The sequence below is a fragment of the Cherax quadricarinatus genome, chromosome 25 (genome assembly GCF_038502225.1).
Source record: "Cherax quadricarinatus isolate ZL_2023a chromosome 25, ASM3850222v1, whole genome shotgun sequence".
Taxonomy (NCBI): domain Eukaryota; kingdom Metazoa; phylum Arthropoda; class Malacostraca; order Decapoda; family Parastacidae; genus Cherax; species Cherax quadricarinatus.
Window position 1 is genome coordinate 10,833,070 of NC_091316.1, and position 25,499 is coordinate 10,858,568.

At 43.8% G+C, this 25,499-nt stretch overlaps 1 protein-coding gene and 1 non-coding gene across 25 annotated transcripts in view; one reads left to right on the forward strand and one right to left on the reverse strand.

The window, feature by feature from the left end:
* Positions 1–25,499, forward strand: part of LOC128689952 (uncharacterized) — a 1,227,005-nt gene that overhangs the window by 795,187 nt on the left and 406,319 nt on the right. The window lies entirely within an intron of this gene.
* TRNAV-CAC (transfer RNA valine (anticodon CAC)) lies at positions 17,759–17,832 on the reverse strand. The gene has a single exon. It is a non-coding gene; the product is annotated as a tRNA-Val (tRNA).

Below are 25,499 nucleotides of genomic sequence, written 5' to 3' on the forward strand. Positions count from 1 at the left end.
TGGGAAGAACAGAACGAGTCCTTGGTTCACCCAAAGGTGTAGGGAGGCAAAAACTAGGTGTACTAGAGAATGGAAAAGGTACAGAAGACAGAGAACTCAGGAAAATAAAGAGATTAGCCGAAGAGCCAGAAACGAATATGCACAGATAAGAAGGGAGGCTCAGCGACAATATGAAAATGACATAGCATCGAAAGTCAAGACTGACCCGAAGCTGTTGTACAGCCACATCAGGAGGAAAACAACAGTCAAGGACCAGGTAATCAGACTGAGGAAGGGTGATGGGGAATTCACAAGAAACGACCGAGAGGTATGTCAGGAGCTCAACACGAGATTTAAAGAAGTATTTACAGTGGAAACCAGTAGGACTCCAGGAAATCAGAACAGGGGGGTACACCAGCAAGTGCTGGATGAGGTACATATAACCAAGGAGGAAGTGAAGAAGCTGCTATGCGAACTTGACACCTCAAAGGCGGTGGGACCAGACAACATCTCTCCGTGGGTCCTTAAAGAGGGAGCAGAGATATTGTGTGTGCCATTAACAAAGATCTTCAACACATCATTTGAAACTGGGCAACTCCCTGAGGTATGGAAGATGGCAAATGTAGTCCCAATTTTTAAAAAGGGAGACAGACATGAGGCACTAAACTACAGACCTGTATCACTAACGTGTATAGTATGCAAGGTCATGGAGAAGATCATCAGGAGGAGAGTGGTGGAGCACCTGGAAAGAAACAAGTGTATAATTGACAACCAGCACGGTTTCAGGGAAGGAAAATCCTGTGTCACAAACCTACTAGAGTTTTATGACAAGGTGACAGAAGTAAGACAAGAGAGAGAGGGGTGGATCGACTGCATTTTTTTGGACTGCAAGAAGGCCTTCGACACAGTTCCTCACAAGAGGTTACTGCAAAAGCTAGAGGATCAGGCACACATAACAGGAAAGGCACTGCAATGGATCAGAGAATACCTGACAGGGAGGCAACAACGAGTCATGGTACGTGACGAGGTGTCAGAGTGGGCGCTTGTGACAAGCGGGGTTCCACAGGGGTCAGTCCTAGGACCTGTGCTGTTCTTGGTATATGTGAACGACATAACGGAAGGGATAGACTCAGAAGTGTCCTTGTTTGCAGATGATGTGAAGTTAATGAGAAGAATCAAATCGGATGAGGATCAGGCAGGACTACAAAGAGACCTGGACAGGCTACAAGCCTGGTCCAGCAACTGGCTCCTTGAGTTTAACCCTGCCAAATGCAAAGTCATGAAGATTGGGGAAGGGCAAAGAAGACCGCAGACACAATATAGTTTAGATGGCCAAAGACTGCAAACCTCACTCAAGGAAAAAGATCTGGGGGTGAGTATAACACCGAGCATATCTCCTGAGGCGCACATCAATCAGATAACTGCTGCAGCATACGGGCGCCTGGCAAACCTACGGATAGCGTTCCGATACCTCAGTAAGGATTCGTTCAAGACTCTGTATACCATTTACGTCAGGCCCATACTGGAGTATGCAGCACCAGTTTGGAATCCACACCTAGTCAAGCACGTCAAGAAATTAGAGAAAGTGCAAAGGTTTGCAACAAGACTAGTCCCAGAGCTACGGGGATTGTCCTACGAAGAAAGGTTGAGGGAAATCGGCCTGACGACACTGGAGGACAGGAGGGTCAGGGGAGACATGATAACGACATATAAAATACTGCGCGGAATAGACAAGGTGGACAAAGACGGGATGTTCCAGAGAAGGGACACAGACACAAGAGGTCACAATTGGAAGTTGAAGACTCAGATGAATCAAAGGGATGTTAGGAAGTATTTCTTCAGTCATAGAGTAGTCAGGCCGTGGAATAGCCTAGAAAGTGACGTAGTGGAGGCGGGAACCATACATAGTTTTAAGGCGAGGTATGATAAAGCTCATGGGGCAGGGAGAGAGAGGACCTAGTAGCAATCAGCGAAGAGGCGGGGCCAGGAGCTATGACTCGACCCCTGCAACCACAAATAGGTGAGTACAAATAGGTGAGTACACACACACACACACACACACACTCACACACACACACCAGACCAGTGTCACTGATGTATATAGTATGCAAGATCATGGAGAAAATTATCAGGAGAAGAGTGGTGGAGCACCTAGAGAGGAATGAGCTTATCAACGACAGCCAGCACGGTTTCAGGGACGGGAAATCCTACGTCATAAACCTGCTGGAGTTCTATGACAGGGTGACGGCAGTAAGACAAGAGAGAAGGGTGGATAGATTGCATTTTCAATCGGACGAAGACCAGGCAGAACTACATACGGATCTGGATAGAATGCAGGCCTGGTCCAGAAACTGGCTCCTGGAGTTCAACCCCACCAAGTGCAAAGTCATGAAGATTGGGGGACGGCAAAGAAGACCACAGACGGAGTACAGTCTAGGAGGGCCAGAGCTTACAAACCTCACTCAAGGAAAAGGATCTTGGTGTGAGTATACCACCGTGAACATCTGAGGCGCACATCAGCCAAATAACTGCTGCAGTATACGGGCGCCTGGCAAACCTAAGAACAGCATTCCGACTTCTAAATAAGGGATCATTCAGGACCCTGTACACCGTGTACGTTAGGCCCATATTGGAATATGCAGCACCAGTTTGGAACCCTCACCTAGTCAAGCATGTAAGGAAACTAGAGGAAGTGCAAAGGTTTGCAACAAGACAGGAGAGTTAGGGGGGATATGATAACGACATATAAAATACTGAGACCTTACAAGGTGGACAGAAACAGGATGTTCCAGAGATGGGAAACAGCAACGAGGGGTCACAGTTGAAAGCTGAAGACTCAGATGAACCACAGGGATGTTAGGAAGTATTTCTTCACTCACAGAGTTGTCAGGAAGTGGAATAGCCTGGATAGTGATGTAGTGGAGGCAGGATCAATACATAGCTTTAAAAAGAGGTATGATAAAGCTCACGGAGTGGGAAGAGTGACCGGGTAGCTGCCAATTGAAGAGGCGGGGCCAGGAACTGTGGCTCGACCCCCGCCACCACAACTAGGTGAGCACACACACACACATACACGCACAGCGACAAGGGGTCACAGAAACTGAAGCCTCAGATGAATCACAGGGATGTTAGGAAGTATTTCATCAGTCACAGAGTTGTCAGGAAATGCAGTAGTCTGGGAAGTGATGTAGTGGAAGCAGGTTCCGTACATAACTTTAAGAAGAGGTATGATAAAACTCATGTAGCAGGAAGAGTGACCTAGTAGCGACCAGTAAAGAGGCGGGGCCAGGAGCTGTGACTCGACCCCTGCAACCACAAATAGGTGGTTGAAGAACAATGAATAAAGAACAATTTAATGTGAAAATAAATATCAGTTACCAGTAGAAAATCTTATAGTATTGAGAATTTTTTAGACTAATAAAATAGCGTTCAGATATATGATTGGCACTGCTCAGTTTCTTTTTTTTTGTAATATATAGTAATTCAAAGACAATGTAAATGAGAGAAAATCCTCTATTTTACGATGTTTCACCCACAGTTATGCTTGGTAATTAATGACTTACTGTGAGAGGAACGTCGTGAGATAAAAGTTCTTCCCTGCTTATTGTCTTTCGAATTGTCGCTTAGGAATTAACGCCGCTGTGTTTATTTTAATAGCACATGACAGACCAATATTAAAATATGCGCCAGCGGTACGATGTTCATTACTAATAATAATAATTGGAATAATCGGTTTGGTAAACCATTAATATTTATTAAATAATTATTATAATTTTATTGAAGAAAATCTAAAAATGATTGCACACGATTGTATAAACTTGTACAGTGGTTCTGAGGCTCACAACAGTGGTACATTGTGTGTATTTAAGATAGGATAACACAATACAATCAGTGTGACTTCACTTGGGGTTCCTTGAAAAATACGTAGTTAAAATATAAGAAGTTCAAACACTTGTAACCAAATAAATTTCATACTTGAGAAAAATGAGTTACGAGCAAAAATTAAAGGACACTGGAAATATTTTCACTAGAAGAGAAGGAAAAGGAGATATATTTCGATATAAAAGAAGGAGAATACTGCACAAATGAGGGTTTCTTGATGCCAGTACCTGGGAAAACAAAGAGGTCATAACTGTCCTCATCTTAAGCAGCAATGTAGAAGGGATACTGGAAAATATTGTGGCCTCGCAAGCAGTAGCAGACGGCTGGAGTGAAATCCGAAAAAACACATCGTGGGCCAAATCCACTGAGAAGTTGAAATATTTATATTATCAATTTTTGACAAGATGGGATGCGAGTGGCTTGTAATTTTGAATAGATAATTACACACTACTCCCTTTTCTCTTTCTTTCTCTCTGTCTTTCTCATCTCCTCTACCGTCCTTGCCCTCTCCACTCTCACCTTTCCTCTTAGGAAAGGTTTCTCAGTTGTCGGCTTCTTAAAGTCCCAGTCCAAACACTTGAACTGATAATGACCTGGACACCAAACTGCTTCTGTCTCCCTATTTCGCTCCCGCTTCCTGTTCTTCACTTCTCTGGGTTCTTGGCGACTTCTCAGGGTTCTTAACAACTTCTCTGGGTTCTTGGCAGCTTCCCTTGGTTCTTGACCACTTCCGTGGGTTCTTGACAACTTTTCTGGGTTCCAGGAAACTTCTCTGGGTTCTTCACGACTTCTCTGGGTTCATGACCACTTCTCTGGGTTCTTCACGACGTCTTCCCTCAACAAAGCTCCACGGAATGCTCACGGTTCCACTACTTACATTTGACTAGTTGGTTCTCAGTTCATTGTGTGAATTAATATGTTCGAACTTCGTACTCATTTCCGCAAAATTGCAAGCTCCTGACGATGTGTCGATTGCAACATGAAAGGCCTAGAGCTATCATTTAACTTCCCCTATGGTGTTGTGCATCTCGTATCGCTTGTTTGCAATTATTGTTAGGTTAAGCAATTTCTTCAAGGTAGATGTTAAAAGGGCGGGAGGACACTTTGAAAGTAGTGGTCAGTGACAACGACCATCATCAGCGACCTTGTGTGTCACTCGTTGCTTCTGGAACTTAATGGTTATACAGGTAGACTCCGCTTTACAGCGTTTCGCTAATTCAGTGGTTTTCAGTTATATCCAATCTTCATTTATTCAGACATCCTACAATAAATATATTCACTATAAGCTAAGGGCGAAAATATTTTAAGGTAAGTAATGTGTGTACTGTATATGCATTTTTTAGAACTAGCTCTATTATTCACTTCGTATGTGATAGTGTTAGGATATTATCAGGCTTTTATATGCGCATGAAAGTGAAAAAAAAAGCTATTTCACTTTGCAGCAATTTTAGCTTGACAGCAGCAGCCCGGAATCTAGCCTACTGTATAAGCGGGGACTACTTGTAATTACAACCATATGTTGTAAAAGAGTAGATGGGTAAACCAGTGGAAAGTCTCGGTCAGATGACGAAAAGCTCCAGCTGCCAGTCATCACATGACTAAGACCTGCGTCAGGAAACATTTGTCCTGTTTCCTGAGAGACCTTACCTGTCCTAACTTAACTGTTTTTGAGTCATCTGAAACTAAAAATGCTGGTTTACCAAAGCATTGCAGCTTATTAGTTTCAGCTTGATTTAAAACCTAATATAATCTTATAAACTAGCAAAATGCATAGCCGATGAGACTGTTATCTTCCAATAACGGCAGCCAAGACCAGGCAGCGTTTAGCGGACGGAGTATAAAGTCTCCAACATACCTTTTGCTCAGTGACACACGAGTTAAGCGCTACAGGGGATTCAGATAAACATATTACTATCCCCTACCAGGTTCTCACCGCTCATAAATATTGTACCAGGGATCGTAGTGAGCAAGTTTTTATTCATTAAGCTCTTAGGTTACATCAGGACCACATTCTTTTTCACCTGCATCATCTTCAATAAAACACAGAGTGGAAATAAAAAAGTGATATTATTGTTACTTCGACAGCTACACCAACAAATTAGGAAGGGCACAATACTTCTAGTGACCTCCTCAGCTCAATAAAACCAACTCTTCTTAGACTTTATAAAAAATGCTTAGAAGATTTTCTGCTTTTGACATTGCTGTATTAGTTTTTATACTGTTCTACAGCTCATCCCCTCTTATTTCTGACGACTTTATTTCTTTTAGTTGTCTGTGTAGTATACTATATCTCTTATTCTCGGTGTTCTTAGGTACCTCTTCGTGAACTTTCTTAAATACTTCTTCTTTTATAAGTGTTCTTCATTGCCTCCTCGCAGAGTTCTCCATCACAGCGAGACTTTTATGATCCTTGTTACCTGCAGCACAGAGGAAGAGGAAGTGTTAGAGGGAGCGGAGATCTTCCCTCCCTTCTACCTGCACATTAGCCTGTCAGCGCAGGACTACTGCGAAAAGGCATGGTGTCTCTAGAAATACAAAGTAGCTAGCAGCTGTTCGTTTTTTCTAGAACTTCCACCCACCTGTGTTTTTTCATAATCCCAGTGGACACGTCTAACTTTTTTTCAGCCCTACTACTTAGTTTTAAAATTTTCTTTGCCTTCCACTAACTTTTATATTCTTATAATATTTAAATCATGGCCAGGCATATTTTAGTTTTAATTCATTGGTCATTTGCCTCAAAAGTTGGGTAACCTAAAACAAGAAAACACATTCTCCATCGCCGACTTATTTTCTAGGTGTCTGCAGAAGTGCGTGGATATCACAGACGGTGGTAGTGCGTTTGCTTGTCTGAAGACCGTTGACGTGTACATTGAAACGTTGTGGTTCATTATAGTACTCAGGATGGGACTTATTTACATGTAAAGATACATGTAGCTTTGTGACTAGCTCATCGCGGAACATTTTTGTTTACAAAATTATTCCTGGCTCTTGTGCCACTGATCCATAAAATTTATGAAGTAACTTGCAGTTATGCTTCTAATAGTTTGGAATTAGTCTCAAATGATAATGGTCCGTCAAAGTAGGTAGGTAGGTACCATGATGCTGAAGACCTCTTGATCTGAGGAATTGGAACTGCTCTTCCTTTCCTAGAATCAAAGCCGCTTGCGTCCCATTCCCCAGGCGCTGCATGAACATTTAAGTCTAGCTCCTCCCTGTGAAAATAAAAATAATAATTACATTCACTGATAATGGCAAGTCTAACATTAACATAACAGAGCAGTGTATCAATAGAAATAGATTAATTAAATCTTAAAATATTAATGGAGAGCCTGCCTGCATTAACTTGACCATGATGTTACATATTTATATACTCGACTTTTGAGAGCTGTAAGCAGGAGAGGTTTTTAAAGCACACCACACAAGAGTTGTTTGATCTTAGGAAGAAGGCAGGCAGGGAAGGAGGCTGGGACGGAAGTAGGCTGGGAGGGAAGTAGGCTGGGACGGAAGTAGGCTGGGAGGGAAGTAGGCTGGGAGGGAAGGAGGCTGGGAGGGAAGAAGGCTGGGAGGGAAGTAGGCTGGGAGGGAAGTAGGCTGGGAGGGAAGTAGGCTGGGAGGGAAGGAGGCTGGGAGGGAAGTAGGCTGGGAGGGAAGTAGGCTGGGAGGAAAGCAGGCAGGGAGGGAAGCAGGCAGGGAGGGAAGCAGGCAGGGAGGGAAGCAGGCAGGGAGGGAAGCAGGCAGGGAGGGAAGCAGGCAGGGAGGGAAGCAGGCAGGGAGGGAAGCAGGCAGGGAGGGAAGCAGGCAGGGAGGGAAGCAGGCAGGCAGGGAAGCAGGCAGGGAGGGAAGCAGGCAGGCAGGGAAGCAGGCAGGGAGGGAAGCAGGCAGGCAGGGAAGCAGGCAGGGAGGGAAGCAGGCAGGTGACAGGGAGGGAAGCAGGCAAGTGGCAGTGAGGGAAGCAGGCAGGGAGGGAAGCAGGGAGGGAGGGAAGCAGGCAGGCAGGGAGGGAAGCAGGCAGGCAGGGAAGCAGGCAGGGAGGGAAGCAGGCAGGCAGGGAGGGAGGCAGGCAGGGAGGGAAGCAGGCAGGGAGGGAAGCAGGGAGGGAGGGAAGCAGGCAGGCAGGGAGGGAAGCAGGCAGGCAGGGAAGCAGGCAGGGAGGGAAGCAGGCAGGCAGGGAGGGAAGCAGGCAGGGAGGGAAGCAGGCAGGGAGGGAAGCAGGCAGGGAGGGAAGCAGGCAGGGAGGGAAGCAGGCAGGCAGGGAAGCAGGCAGGGAGGGAAGCAGGCAGGCAGGGAAGCAGGCAGGGAGGGAAGCAGGCAGGGAGGGAAGCAGGCAGGCAGGGAAGCAGGCAGGGAGGGAAGCAGGCAGGGAGGGAAGCAGGCAGGCAGGGAAGCAGGCAGGGAGGGAAGCAGGCAGGCAGGGAAGCAGGCAGGGAGGGAAGCAGGCAGGCAGGGAAGCAGGCAGGGAGGGAAGCAGGCAGGTGACAGGGAGGGAAGCAGGCAGGTGACAGGGAGAGAAGCAGGCAGGTGACAGGGAGGGACGCAGGCAGGTGACAGGGAGGGACGCAGGCAGGAGACAGGGAGGGAAGCAGGCAGGTGACAGGGAGGGAAGCAGGCAGGTGACAGGGAGGGAAGCAGGCAGGTGACAGGGAGGGACGCAGGCAGGTGACAGGGAGGGACGCAGGCAGGTGACAGGGAGGGAAGCAGGCAGGTGGCAGGGAGGGAAGCAGGCAGGTGGCAGGGAGGGAAGCAGGCAGGTGACAGGGAGGGAAGCAGGCAGGGGAAGCAGGCAGAGAGGGAAGCAGGCAGGGAGGGAAGCAGGCAGGTGACAGGGAGGGAAGCAGGCAGGTGACAGGGAGGGAAGCAGGCAGGTGACAGGGAGGGAAGCAGGCAGGTGGCAGAGAGGGAAGCAGGCAGGTGACAGGGAGGGAAGCAGGCAGGTGACAGGGAGGGAAGCAGGCAGGTGGCAGAGAGGGAAGCAGGCAGGGAGGGAAGCAGGCAGGGAGGGAAGCACGCAGGCAGGGCAGGGAAGCAGGCAGGGAGGGAAGCAGGCAGGCAGGGAGGGAAGCAGGCAGGGAGGGAAGCAGGCAGGGAGGGAAGCAGGCAGGGAGGGAAGCAGGCAGGGAGGGAAGCAGGGAGGGAAGCAGGCAGGGAGGGAAGCAGGCAGGGAAGCAGGCAGGGAGGGAAGCAGGCAGGCAGGGAGGGAAGCAGGCAGGCAGGGAAGCAGGCAGGGAGGGAAGCAGGCAGGCAGGGAGGGAAGCAGGCAGGCAGGGAAGCAGGCAGGGTCTAACTGGCTTCCTTTCTCATGCTCACATTTGAATTACAGTATTAAGCGAACTACTTATCTGCATACACAGGAGATAAGAAAAACAGGAAGAGAGCAGCATCAAAGAACAAAACTGAGTATATGTGCCAACAAATATAAATATATATATATATATATGTATACTAGGTAGTAGGTTGGTAGATAGCAACCGCCCAGGGACGTACTATCGCTCTGCCGGGTGAGTATAAAACGGAAACCTGTGATTGTTTTACATTTTATATATATATATATATATATATATATATATATATATATATATATATATATATATATATATATATATATATATATATTTCTATATATACATATATATATATATATATATATTATATGTCGTGCCGAATATGTAAAACCGGTTAATTAGCAAGAACTCACTTAAAATTAAGTCCTTTCTAAAATTTTCTTTTATACGTTTAAAGATATATTTTTTTCATTAATGATAATGTAAATTTTTTTAATTTTGCACCAAAAGCATCTTAGAAAACTTACCTAACCTTCTTATAATAAGAACAATTTATTTTAGCCTAACATAACTAAATATATTTTAGATGTGTTTACAATAATTTAATACTAAACAAACACAGTGAAATATATTTTTTCGTTAGGTTCAGAATGATTTTGGCGAAATTATTGCATACACAAATTTTCACTTGTCCTATAAGGCAAGATGAGCGTTGCTATTTAAGCCAAGATAGCAAGTTCTGCCTATTCGGAACGATAGCAAGATGAGCATTGCTATTTAAGCCAAAATCGCAAGTTCTGCCTATTCGGCACGATATATATATATATATATATATATATATATATATATATATATATATATATATATATATATATATATATATATATATATATATATATATATGTCGTGCCGAATATGTAAAACTGGTCAATTAGCAAGAACTCATTTAAAATTAAGTCCTTTCTGAAATTTTCTCTTATACGTTTAAAGATATATTTTTTCATTAATGTTAATGTAAAAATTTTTAATTTTGCACCAAAAGAATCTTAGAAAACTTACCTAACCTTATTATAACAAGAGCAATTTATTTTAGCCTAACCCAACTAAATATATTTTAAATACGTTTACAATAATTTAGTACTAAACAAACACAATCAAATATATTTTTTTCGTTAGGTTCAGAATGATTTTGGCGAAATTATTGCATACACAAATTTTCACTTGTCCTATATGGCAAGATGAGCGTTGCTATTTAAGCCAAGATCGCAAGTTCTGCCTATTCGGCACGACATATATATATATATATATATATATTTATATATATATATATATATATATATATATATATATATATATATATATATATATATATATATATATATTCGCCCAAGAAATATCACGTTCCACTTGCATACTTTTTTGTGATCTTTGATAAAAACGAAATGATTAATGGGCGAGTGATGAAGCGGTGCTGATCACCGGTAATCGCCTTTTTCACTTAATCTCCCAACCAGTCGGCTCACGCTTGTTCAGCCCTTAATTCCGTATCAGCGCTTAAGTGGCTGCAGGCTGGACCCTAATGCTCAGACCTCACCAACCACTCGAGGAGGGATCTTTGAAGGACCACTTGAGCACCTGTGTCAGGTAGGTAGTGGTAGGCGAAGGTCGAGGGAGGGGGTGCAGTAGGACCAAGGTGGTGGCAGGGAGGTGGAGGAGGGATTGTAGATGGTGTAAGAGGGGTTCATGAAAGATGCAGGAGGGATGGAAAGCGGTGCAAGAGGGGCAGTAGGTGCAAGATGGGGTGATAAAACAGGTAAGTGGAGGACATTATTGAAAGTGTGTAGGTGGATGAGTGGAGTGGGGAGGGGATGTATGCGTTGTGAAAGGCAGGGTTCACCCTTCACCTCCATTCTCTTACCTCCTGTAATCTCTACTGCTCACAATCGTCGTCTGTGACAAGGGAAGGATAACATGTATACTTGTTACTGTTTATGTTTATTATGTCCTCCTAAGGCAAACCTTTCTTGATGAAAGATATAAAGATCATTGAGAAGCAACGTCAGCACTTTGCCTCAACGCGTTGGTTTTTCGATGCTGAAATATTAGCTGAGTTCACTATATAATATTAGTTTATAAATTATAAAAAAAAATTAAGAAATGTAAAAATGTGTAGCCTGGTAGTAGGTTCTCTGTGACAGTAGTCGGGTCAACACGGACAAGACGTTTTATGTTCTGGGGAAAACTAACGAATAGCACAGTATCGATGTTGCTTAAATAATGTTTTTAACGTCTCTTGTTTGTTTATAAACACTCAGTCACTAATTGCACAGAAATATAATTTCTGTGCAATGACTGAGGAACGTGGTAAAGGGTGATACTGTAACATGAGCGTTGAATTTGTGGTATATTCGCTTCCTCAGTTTTCTTGGTGGTTCCTGGTTTCTTTTTTTCCTCATAACATAATCGCTCCGTCTTTATAATTAGGGTTTATCAACGTTAACCTAACCTATAAGATTATGTACAGGAAGAACAAAAAAAGGCACAATACTGTGACTTCCTGCACCACATAAGTGAGTCTTGGAGGGACTGGGGAAAAGCACCTGGCAGTTGCTGAAGAATTCTGCTTGCTGCTGCTACTGCTGCTTTTTTCTTTAGAGTCTCTCTTCATGTTGTTACCTCTGGTTCTTCACATTGTATATTGTATCTTATTATTATTTTATCCTAGATCAAAGGAGAGGATAAAGAGCATTGTTCGTGTGTGTGTACTCACGTAGTTGTGCTCACCTAGTTATGGTTGCAGGGGCCGAGTCATAGCTCCTAGCCCCGCCTCTTCACTAGTCGCTACTGTGTGTGTGTATTTGTGTGTATTTGTAATTGCAAGGATCGAGTCTGAGCTCCTGGCCCCGCTAGGAGTAACTGGGTTTTCCCTTCTGGTTACGTGAGTTCTATCATACCTCTTTCTTAGACTGTGTATGGATTCTGCCTCTACCACATCTCTCTTTAGGTTGTTACACATCCTTACCACTCTAAGGCTAAATAGGTATTTCATAATAACATCCCAATGACTCGTCTATGTTTTCAGCTTCGAACTATGCCCCTGTGTACCTGAGACCCGCCTCTCGGACTTGCCCTGTCCACTCTCAATCCCTCTCATTATTTTGCACATCATAATCAGGTCACCCCTAGTCCTTCTGTCCTCTGATGTTGTTATTAGCTCCCTTAGCCTCTCCTAGCTCATACCTCTCAGCTCTGGGACTTTTCTCATCGCAAACCTTTGCACATTTTCTACTTTGGCATGTGTTATTAGATGTGGGTTTCATACTTGTGCTGCATACTCCAAGATAGGATTAAAAATGCCGTATATAATGTCGTGAAAGATTCCTTGTTGAGAGTCTTTGGATTTGCCAGTCTCGCGCTTCCTACGGCTGCTGTTCAGTTGCTGTGTGCCTCAAGCGATATGCTCGGAACTATCCTCACCCCGAGGTCCTGCTCTTTCAGGGAGGTTTGCAACGTTTATGTGTGTGTGTGCGCGCGAAACCACCAATACTCCTCTAACTTGGATCTAAACGGCGTTTTGTCAACGATAGTGAAGAAATGACTCGTTGTTAAACAAGCTTTGATTGGAATAACGTTACGCTGTGTGTAGACTGTAGAGCTTTATCCCATCATAATTATGGCTTAATAAATCTTTACACATAGCGAGACGTTGTCCCAAAAGAAGCTTCTGCAGTGTTTCTTTATCTTCAACCTCACAAACTTAGTGAATTAGGATTTACATCTCGTAAATAATGCATTTGAGATCAGAGCTGCTCTCTGGCACTGGTCGTGTTGGTGGGAGGTGTTCCTTGTAAGCTACAAATATAAGTTTCTGCTAACGATTCCAGTGTGTATGTAAACGCTGATTTGAGAAAGCTTGATGGTCAGGTGGCTGGAGCAGTGACTAGGCATTCTGCCTTATTCCAGCTAAGTTCCCTGCCCTCCTCTGACTAGTAAATGAAATTATTAAGTATATTATTTATAAATGCCTTTGTCACTCTTCCAGTTACAATTACGGCATCGTCGTTTGTTCTTATGATCACAGTGAAGCGCTGGAACCACAGGGAATTTGAACAAATTTTGAGATAAGACTTATCATTTTTCTGTTTTGCTTGAAGAGTATTAAAAATAATATATATTTTTTCTGTTATTATTATGATAGACGTATATGTTATTAGTTCTTATATTTTATTATTATTATTATTATTATTATTATTATTATTATTATTATGAACTACTAAACTCGTAAGGGTTATACAGCGCCTGGGAAGTGGGTGGTAATCAGGTTCGACCCAAGGAAGGGGAGTATAAGTTCAGTTCCTTGGATCAAGAGCCCATCACTGGCAAGAAGGCACCTTCCCTGAAGAGGACGCTGTTTTTTAAAATGTCAATATTTTTTTGGCAAATCATTCGTGATAATTGATAGCTGAATTGATAAGAGTTTTCTTTATTGAAAAATTAATGCCAAAATAATTGAAAGATTATCACTACACGTTGTAAATATTAAGAACTGTAATTGAGAAGTTATTTAAAAAATGTACTTGAAAATTACCAAAATAATGTAACTGGAAAAAATACTAAAATAATGTAATAATGTAATGTAATGTAATAGTGCATCTAATATTTTCATTTTTGCAGTGTTAACATTGCTGTCTTCTCTGTTTATAACAGGTAGTGGTCTCCGTGTGATGCCTTTGTTATTCTCCTCATCCTTAACTATTTACGTAACTATTTGTATGGCGGCACAACGCTCCTGTATCACCAGAAGCTTGCTGGCAGCCGGACTGTACTGTACAGTATATACTCCAACACTTCACGGATAATAAATATTAGCGTCCCCATGTCACATCACCGTCAATGTGAAATGCATGACCGTCCATACCATCCCCGTGTCACATCACCATTTATATACACTCGTTTCCGTTAATGATAACTCAGAAGAGACACAGTGTATTGGTATTGTTCTCAAGGTAACTTTGATATGATCTAACCACAAAATTTGTCCCAGTTCACTTTTAGCAAAAAAAAAAAAAAGGGGGGGGGGGTTGAATGCAATTTCCACTTCAAGAATCCAGCTTATCTGGCACAAAAGAATGTGGTTTAAGTTTCGAGAAGTTTTTGAGCCAAAGACTTCCAGAGTAAAATAAAAGTTAGTTCCCAAAAGAGGCTCCAGGGGCTACACTGCACATTTTTATTTGAAAGATACATGTTACGGAGATGCGTTATTAATATAAGATGAAATTCAGTTCAGTACAACAAGGCATTCTACAGGCATTGCCCGGTAAGCGAAATGGAGAATAAAATATAAAATATGGAAGGGGGCAGAGCTTAAGTATAATCCACATCGGAAACACGGAAAACGATAGCTTGTATTGACATATGAGATTATATTGACTGGTAAGCTGGCGCACTCACGGTACTTGTTAAGTTGGTACCTATTAATCTGATGGCTGTTTAGCCGGTACCTGTTTAGGTTTCTTTTTAGCTGGTACCTTCTGTGCTTATAACTGTTATAACCGGCGCAGCCATGGTACGTGTTAAGCTGGTAGATGTTAAGCTTGTATTTTGTAGTACTTATTAAGCTGGTACAACGAAACAGTTTATGAGATGATATTTAACAGAATTTTTTTATAATTTTAAACGTTTACAAACATCAGCTTAGCAATGTAATTTTACACAGTTTCCAAAGTCTAATCCATCCTGCTTGCTTTATTGAATATTGGTGAACTGAATCTAGTGTCTTTTGCCCATCAAACAAGAGCGATCAGAGACTGCAATCAGTCCATATAGAACAATGGAAACAATTACTGAGGGCTATGAAACGACTCTAGAGCCCAGAAGTAATTGAATGGCCAGCCAGCTATAATAACGTGGGCCAATCAGCAATGGGTTACGTTGAACACAGTCCAATTAGCAGTAAGCAACTGGCACTGTGAGAGTGGCAGCCGATGAAGTGTGGACAGAGGCGAGAGAAGCCATCTAGTGGCGCTGTATTGTGCTGGGCGAGTGCTTGTCATCCACGCTAACTGTTGATTACTGCAGCTCCTCCCTGGCTTATTGTTTACCTCCCTCTTTGACCTCTAACCCCATCCCATGTTTAGTTTCTGTCTTTCCTCGCCACCCCCTTCCCTCCTACCCCCCATCCCCCGTCTTCCTTGTTCTCTCATTGATATTCCTTTCTTGTATTGCTCCCTCTTTAATCGCTTACTCTCTCCGCCTCTCACTCTTCATTTCTCACACTCCATCTTTCGATTTGAGACTTGCGGTAAAAAACACATAAAATAACAGAAACATCTCCCCTGAAATACAAGACGTGCCTCTCCTTCACTTTCATTTCCTATATCCCAGCCAAATTAAATAATAATACACTGGCGGCTCTTAAGACAAAAAGACAGACAAAGACGAGGTAGGAGGGAATAACATTATATTCCAACGGGAGCGCTAAATCCGTTGAAGGTCATGCAGCGCATTAGTAATGGGACGGATGGGGGAGGGGAAATAGGTTTGATTTGAGGAAGGGCACGGTAGCGCAAGTTCCATGGATTAGTAGACCTTAACTAGCATGATAGTATTCCTTACAAGGGAGGACGAGGGAATAACAATGAAAACAGAGAGAGCAGGGGGAGATGTATCCTGTTTCCTCACTTTCTCCTCATTTCTGATTTTGTAAAATAAAAAATGCCTCATCACCACCCCACAAACTATTCACATGCTTCAGTTTAATGTCTGGGAACGAGTGAATATGACACTGTCAGGAAGATCTTCAGTTGTGTGTATGTATACTTGCAAGAGTATACATACCACTTCACACACAAACACACAAATTTTCTTTGTCATTTGTCTTGTTGATTATTTGCATTACGTTGCAATACTGGAATATTAGTATACATAAAGAGAGATGATGTAATACACTAAATATAACGAAAAAATATGAGGAGAAAGCTGAAGGAGGTTGATCAAAGCGCTAAACTCTCATGTTTGCGTAGCCATTCTAAAGCATGAATGAGTGTAGGGGAGATGGTCTGGCACCAACATGTAGGGATGGTCTGGCACCAACATGTAGGGGAGATGGTCTGGCACCAACATGTAGGGATGGTCTGGCACCAGCATGTAGGGATGGTCTGGCACCAGCATGTAGGGATGGTCTGGCACCAGCATGTAGGGGAGATGGTCTGGCACCAACATGTAGGGATGGTCTGGCACCAGTAGGGGAGATGGTCTGGCACCAACATGTAGGGATGGTCTGGCACTAGCATGTAGGGGAGATGGTCTGGCATCAACATGTAGGGGAGATGGTCTGGCATCAACATGTAGGGGAGATGGTCTGGCACCAACATGTAGGGATGGTCTGGCACCAGCATGTAGGGGAGATGGTCTGGCATCAACATGTAGGGGAGATGGTCTGGCATCAACATGTAGGGGAGATGGTGTGGCACCAACATGTAGGGGAGATGGTCTTGCACCAACATGTAGGGATGGTCTGGCACCAGCATGTAGGGGAGATGGTCTGGCACCAACATGTAGGGGAGATGGTCTGGCACCAGCATGTAGGGGAGATGGTCTGGCACAAACATGTAGGGGAGATGGTCTGGCACCAACATGTAGGGGAGATGGTCTGGCACCAACATGTAGGGGAGATGGTCTGGCACCAACATGTAGGGGAGATGGTCTGGCACCAACATATAGGGGAGATGGTCTGGCACCAACATGTAGGGAAGATGGTCTGGCACCAGCATGTAGGGGAGATGGTCTGGCACCAACATGTAGGGGAGATGGTCTGACACCAACATGTAGGGGAGATGGTCTGGCACCAACATGTAGGGGAGATGGTCTGGCACCAGCATGTAGGGGAGATGGTCTGGCACCAACATCTAGGGAAGATAGTCTGGCACCAACATGTAGTTTACCTGGAGAGAGAGAGAGTTCCGGGGGTCAACGCCCCCGCGGCCCGGTCTGTGACCAGGCCTCCTGGTGGATCAGAGCCTGATCAACCAGGCTGTTGCTGCTGGCTGCACGCAAACCAACGTACGAGCCACAGCCCGGCTGATCCGGAACTGACTTTAGGTGCTTGTCCAGTGCCAGCTTGAAGACTGCCAGGGGTCTGTTGGTAATCCCCCTTATGTGTGCTGGGAGGCAGTTGAACAGTCTCGGGCCCCTGACACTTATTGTATGGTCTCTTAACGTGCTAGTGACACCCCTGCTTTTCATTGGGGGGACGTTGCATCGTGTCTGCCAAGTCTTTTGCTTTCGTAGTGAGTGATTTTCGTGTGCAAGTTCGGTACTATAGGCCACTTCACTCATCTCTACGTGTGCCTTTCGGCATCTCTTCGTCGCCTTGCGGCAGTTTTGTCTGGTGTGCCTTGCGGCACTGTAACATTGGTACTGATTTCTCAGTTTTCTTCACTGGTTCTCACTCACTGAGTGAGAGCAATTAGGTCAGTTGAGGGAGTTCGAGTCTCTCAGGTATCGTAGCATTGACCATCCCCCCAGGATGCGACCCACAACAGTCGACTAACACCCAGGTACCTATTTACTGCTAGGTGAACAGAGGCAACGGGTGTAAGGAGACTTGCCCATACGTCTCGCCCTGCCCGGGATACGAACCCGGGACCAATCGGTTGTGAGCCGACTGCGCTGACCACTGCGCTACAGGATGGTCTGGCACCAAAATGTAGGGGAGATGGTCTGGCACCAACATGTAGGGGAGATGGTCTGGCACCAACATGTAGGGAGGATGGTCTGGCACCAACATGTAGGGAAGATGGTCTGGCACCAAAATGTAGGGGAGATGGTCTGGCACCAATATGTAGGGAAGATGGTCTGGCACCAACGTGTAGGGGAGATGGTCTGGCACCAACATGTAGGGGAGATGGTCTGGCACCAACATGTAGGGAAGATGGTCTGGCACCAACATGTAGGGGAGATGGTCTGGCACCAACATGTAGGGAAGATAGCCTGGCACCAACATGTAGGGGAGATGGTCTGGCACCAACATGTAGGGGAGATGGTCTGGCACCAACATGCAGGGGAGATGGTCTGGCACCAACATGTAGGGGAAGTGGTCTGGCACCAGCATGTAAGGGAGATGGTCTGGCACCAACATGTCGGGGAGATGGTCTGGTACCAACATGTAGGGGAGATGGTCTGGCACCAACATGTAGGGGAAGTGATCTGGCACCAGCATGTAGGGGAGATGGTCTGGCACCAACATGTAGGGGAAGTGGTCTGGCACCAGCATGTAGGGGAGATGGTCTGGCACCAACATGTCGGGGAGATGGTCTGGTACCAACATGTAGGGGAGATGGTCTGGCACCAACATGTCCGGGAGATGGTCTGGTACCAACATGTAGGGGAGATGGTCTGGCACCAACATGTAAGGAAAGTGATCTGGCACCAGCATGTTGGGGAGATGGTCTGGCACCAACATGTAGGGGAAGTGGTCTGGCACCAACATGTAGGGGAGATGGTCTGGCACGAACATGAAGGGAAAATGGTCTGGCACCAACATGCAGGGGAGATGGTCTGGCATTTTTAAGTCGATATAAAAACATAAGAACAGAAGAAAGAAGGATCACTGCAGCAGGCCCGTTGGCCCATACTAGGCAGGTCCTTTACAATTCATCCCACTAACAAAACATTTGCCCAACCTAATTTTCAAAAGAGAAACTTGAAGTACAGGAGGAGAATGAGGTAATCAGTCTCTCAACCTTGAGTCGATGTGGTCACTCCATCAATCAAGTAAGATTTTCATATTTTCTTATTTACGTTAGTTAGATTAGGATAGTTTGCTAGGTTACGTTTGGTTAGATTCAGCCAGGCTTGATTTGGTTAGAATGTCGTTTATTAATAAAAATTAACCAGTCGTAACATACCACAACGTCAAAAAATTGTTTTACTTAGGGAAGCGAAATTTCTTGGAAGCTGGAATAGAAAACGGAGACCCAGGGAGGACGCTACATAGTCAGATAATTACTGTCTGAGGCTTGTGTAAGTCACTCATCTCACTGTCTTACCAGCACCTATTGAATACTAAGATTAGGATGTCGGGTTGATTCCTGAATGTAGGAGCTCCAGGTGTTTCCCTTCTGTAGTAGGAGTAGGTATGATGGATTGAAAGATGAGTTGTGGTAGTACACCCACCACCACAACCACCATCTCTCATTACTACCACCACCACCACCACCACCACCTCTTCACTCTCAGCCACTAGCATCACTTCTTAAAACAATAATAGCAGCAAAAACAGCAGAAGACTGACATTTCAACTGCCACCAGAGACTTCACCATTTTTTCTATCCACCACCATCTTTCTTCCATCTACCACAGGATTTCTACTATCTACCACCATCTTTCTACCATCTACCACAGTCTTTCTGCTATTTACCACCATCTTTCTACCATCCACCATCTTTCTGCCATTCACCACCATCTTCCTACCTTCCACTATCATCTTCCTACCTTCCTCCACAATCTTCCTACCACCCACTCATCAACATCCACCTAACTACCAGCAGTACCCACCCAACGAGCACCGTCACCCAGCTAGCCTCCACCACTATTCATCTGACCAACCAACTACCACAACCGACCATAAATCACAACCAAAACTGCCTCAGTTTTCATCCAACCAACCACCATCACCACTACAACCGTCATCCAGTATTCTTATCCCACTCCCGGTATCCTATCTTATCCCACTCCCGGTATCCTATCTTATCCCACTCCTGTTGCCTTACAGACGCCCTCAACACATCACCCCTTCCCCCTCTCAGTCTACCCTGAGGGCAACCACAAGAGCAGCAGTAGCAACTGATTTAAGATCGTGGGCGGCACGGCTGCTCCTTAGTGTTGTTCAAGACATTGTGTGAACCGCTTGTTTCTCCTACTGCTGCTGTAGTAGTGGTGCTGGTAGTGTTGAACTAGTTAGTGTCCTGGTGAAACCGAGGATACTGTTGGAGAAAGAGGGGGGGGGGTAAGTGTGGTAGAAGTACCGGAGGGGAGATAGTGGTAACAGTGTTAGGGAAGTTTTAGTAGTTATAGAGTGGTTAAAAGTGGGATGGTGGTTAGTGGAGTTGGTAACCCCTTCTTAGCGTACCCCAGCGTGTAATACTCTTAACTTTTTCAAAGGAAACCAGTTCTTGATATCAACTGCGCGCGCATTTCATCAAGAAAGTCAGGGACCTACATTACACACACTTACACATATACTCGTGTATGTATGCATGTATGTGTATATATATATATGTCGTGCCGAATAGGCAGAACTTGCGATCTTGGCTTAAATAGCAACGCTCATCTTGCCATATAGGACAAGCGAAAATTTGTATATGCAATAATTTCGCCAAAATCATTCTGAACCTAACGAAAAAAATATATTTCACTGTGTTTGTTTAGTATTAAATTATTGTAAACAAATCTAAAATATATTTAGTTGGGTTAGGCTAAAATAAATTGTTCTTGTTATAATAAGGTTAGGTAAGTTTTCTAAGATTCTTTTGGAGCAAAATTAGAAATTTTTACATTAAAATTAACGAAAAAACTATATCTTTAAACGTATAAGAGAATATTTTAGAAAGGACTTAATTTTAAATGAGTTCTTGCTAATTGACCAGTTTTACATATTCGGCACGACACACACACACACACACACACATATATATATATATATATATATATATATATATATATATATATATATATATATATATATATATATATATATATATATATATGTATGTATATATAATCATTAGGTAAAGGATATCGATAAGACGGATAACGATATTAATAACCTTGTTAGAAAGCCTGAAGGTTATTAACCCATGTTTCAGTTTCAGCGTCCTGCCTTTACCTACCTGGAGTGTAAATGGAGGGTGCTCCGGGGTCAACGCTTCCGCGGCCTAATCCTTGACTAGGCCTTCCGGTGGATCGGAGTTTGATTAACCAGGCTGTTACTACTGGCCGCGCGCGGTCCAACTTTCGAACTACACCCCTGCTGGTCGGGTATTGACTTTAGGTATCTGTCCAGCTCCTTCTTGAAGACAGGGGTCTATTGGTAATTTCCCTTATGGCTGGTGGGAGGCTGTTGAACAGTCTTGGGCTACTGTATTAATGGGGCCCCTACTTTACATTTGGGGTATGTTGCAACGCCCGCCCAAGTATTTTGCTTTCGTAGGGAGTGATTTCTGTGTGCATATTTGGGACCAGTCCCTCTAGGATTTTCCAGGTATAGACTATGATGTATCTTTCGCCCGCGCTCCAGTGAGTACAGGTCCACTGTCTCCAAGCATTCCCAGTAATTAAGGTGTTTAACGAAACTGATATGTGCAGTAAAGGTTCTCTGTACATTCTCTAGATCTGCGATAACCTGTCTTGAATGGAATATTAGTGTACAACAGTATTCCAGCCTAGAAAGAACAAGTGATATAAAAAGAATCATCAATGGCTTGGCATCCCTTGTTTTGAAGGTTCTAATTATCCAGTCTATCATTTTCCTAGCAGATGTGATACTGACACTGTTGTGATCCTTGAAGGTTAGCTCCTCTGACATTACCACTCCCAGGTCCTTCACACTACTTTTCCGCTCTATTGTGTGGTTAGAGTTTGTGGTATACTCATTTCGAGCTATTATTTGCTCCAATTTTCCATAACGGAGTAGTTGAAATTTGTCCTCACTGAACATATTATCCGTTGCCCATTGGATAGCTTAGTTTATATCTTTCCTCAGTCGGTGGCAGTCTCATACAGATTCTAGTATCGTTTGCGAAGGATGACACGGTGCTGTGATTTATATCTCTGTGTTTGATTTGAGGAGTAGAAACAGGATGGGGGCGAGTACTGTATCTTGTGGAACAAAGCTTTGTACTGTGGCAGCCACTTAACTCTACCACTACTCTTTGTGTTCGATTGGTTAGAAAGTTGAAGATCCATCTGCCTACTTTGCCGGTTATCCCTTTAGCACGCATTTTGTGCGCTATTACCTGTTTATCTTCCAGTGCATCCAATACTATATCACAATAGTGTAGTTGTTGGAAATCCAAGTAGTTTGCGATCATGCTTCCTAGAAATCTTTTGAAGATTTTTATGACGTGGGACGTTGAAACTATTGGTCTACAGTTCTTAGTTATTACTTTGCTCCCACCTTTATGGATTGGGCTGTATCCGTTGGTTTTAGCGACTGTGGAATTACACGAGTCTGGGACTTGGACTGACTACATGGGCATGTTGTCAATGTTTTTTTGAAAGTCCAGTGGAGTTAGAGTTATGTCAGAAATTTGGCACACATTGACAGGGTTTTGAGGCTCATTCATGAACAAATCATTTGGATTGTCGATCTTTAGACTGATTAATAGCTTGCTAAACACAGTATTGAGACTTGAATATCTCACTCATTTCTTTGTTGTAATCTGTGTAAGTTCCATCTTGTCTGAACAAAGGCCCGATACTAGATGTGTTTTTTTTACCTTGTTTTTCGTATATGAAAAGAAATATTTTGAATTTCTTTCGATTTCACCAACTGCTTTTAGGTCCTTTTGTCTCTTCTGAATTCTGTATGAATCATTTATCTTAAGCTCAGTAATTTCCACTTCCCTGGTCATGGCTTCCTTCCGTATATAGCCCCCGAGAGGAGCTTAGTGATTTTTCTCCTCTTGCAGAGGGAGTAAGACGTGGCTTACCTGATCCCAGTTGATGTTCTTGTTGTTAAAGCTGAATATAGTCAAGGCATCCTCGTAGCTGTATGCATTTTGCTGGTCAGGATTAGGTCTAACACAGTTTCTTTGCCTGATAACTTCACATGCAAAACTTGTACAAAATTTATGCAGAAAATCGCAGCGCTGTATAGCCCTTGTGGCTTAGCGCTTCTTTTTGATTATAATAATAATAATAATATGCAGAAAATCGGTTGCTTGAGTTTCAAAAGCGCGAAGTTTCGATGTTGATTTTATAATGAAGAAAATTAATGATATCAAATTGCCTTTTCTAAAAAAATATATACATATACTCTTCCGTAAAGATATATTTTGTCTAAAAAAGCATATTATATATTTTTTTTCGAGAAATGAATTTTACTTACTTTCGCAAATTTGAACTTTGAGTATTTTGTATCAGTAATACTTTGCAAAATTCAGTATTGACTTTGGTTGAGGCATGCACATGATATTTTCTCTGTGAAAAAAAAATTATTTGAATTTTCATGCACTCATTAGTAAATTCAAAAAATTTGGGCCTTGCCAAAAATTTAAAATCCCCATTATTTAGAGTTATTATATTCATCATTCATGGGTAAGTGCAAATCCCGGAGCTACCCTACCATGTCACCCTTCCCTTCAACTCTCCCTTACTACCCTTTCCTTCTTCCCTTCCCTGTGGGATATCCTGAGAGATGGTAATTCCTAAGTAATAGTAACTCCAGCTCTGCTGGAAAGAAACCTTTGAGGCTGCCGAAGCTGATGAATTCTTGCTGGAATGCTAACAGAATTTAACACTGTTAATCGTCCTGTGTAATGAAATAAAACAGAGAAACATAGCTAACTAGGTCAGCTACAAGTGACATTATACTTCTTGAGCTTGATGTGGAAGTAATGTCCCCGTCCTTTGATGGAGCCTCATTATCTCCCGCTCCCCAGGCGTTGTGACCCCTGTCAGTTGTACACTTTCTCGTGAATGTAAAATATTAATAAAAACTATGTTATAACATGCTGTATTAGTTAACTAATGGCGGTTAAATGACTTTAGGTAAAGTTGTAGGTTAGTTTGTTGCTGTTGATGTAGCAGTACCGCCAGCAGTAGCAGTAGCAGTAGCAGTAGCAGCAGTAGCAGTAGCAGTAGCAGCAGCAGCGGCAGCAGCAGTAGCAGTAGCAGTAGCAGCAGCAGCGGCAGCAGCAGTAGCAGTAGCAGTAGCAGCAGCAGCGGCAGAAGCAGCAGTAGCAGGAACAGCACCGGCAACTTCAGCAACAACAGCAACAGCAACAGCAGCAGCAGCAGTAGCAGCAGCAGTAGCAGTAGCAGCAGCAGTAGCAGCAGCAGCGCTTGTGTCAATAACACTAAAAGGGAGGGAGGGAGGGAGGGTAAAGAGTTCTTCTACACCCTCTGTTAGAGTACAAGTGTGAGAGGGGAAGGAGAGGAGAAGGAGGAGGGGGAGGTAGAGGTGGAAGTGGGGGAAGAGGAGGGGGAGGAGGGAGAGCCATCTGAACAATTAATTAAATTCACCTAGGGAATATTAGTGATGATTTTGTACTCACCTAATTGTGGTTGCAGGGGTCGATCCATAACTCCTGGCCCCTCCTCTTCACTGGTCGCCACTAGGTCCGCTCTCTTCCTGCTCCATGAGCTTTATCATACCTCTTCTTAAAGCTATGTGTGGTACCTGCCTCCACTACCTCACTTTGCAGACTGTTCCACTTCCTGACAAATCTATGACTGAAGAAATACTTCGTAACATCCCTGTGACTCATCAGAGTCTTCAACTTCCAATTGTGACTCCTTGTTGCTGTGTCCCATCTCTAGAGCATCCTCTCTTCGTCCACCTTGTCGATTCCTCTAAGTATTTTACATGACATTATCATGTCCCCATCTGTCCCTCGTGTCCTCCAGTATCACCAGGTCGAGTTCCCATAACCTCTCCTCGTAGGATATGCCCCTTAGCTCCGGGACTAGTCTCGTTGCAAACCTTTGCGCTTTCTCTAATTTCTAGACGTGCTTGGCCAGGTGTGGGTTCCAAACTGGAGCTGCATACTCCAATATGGGCCTGACGTACACGGTGTACAGGGTCCGAAACGACTCCTTACTGAGATGCCGGAATACTGTTCTTAGGTTCGCTAGTCATCATATGCTGCAGCAGTTATTTAGTGTGTGTTAGTTAGTTAGTTATGTGTGTGTGTGTGTGTGTGTGTGTGTGGGTGCCTCCACTAGTGATCGTTGTGTCTGTGAGGAAGACTTCTCTTCGATTTTTTTTTTGCTTCTTTCCTTCTCATTCCCTTTATCATATTTTATCTCTGTGGGTCCATCACTGAATTCTGTCAGTTACTGGTTTTTACTGTGTACTGTCAGTTAATGGTTTTGTTACTATGTACTGTCAGTCACTGGTTTTGTTACTGTACTGTCAGTCACAGGTGTTGTCACCGTATACTGTCAGTCACTGGTTTTGTTACTGTGTACTGTCAGTCACTGGTTTTGTCACTGTACCATCAGTCATTCGTTTTGTCACTGTACTATCACTGGTTTTGTCACTACTATCAGTCACTCGTTTTGTCACTGTACTATCACTGGTTTTGTCACTGTACTCTCAGTCACTGGTTTTGTCACTGTACTGTCAGTCACTGG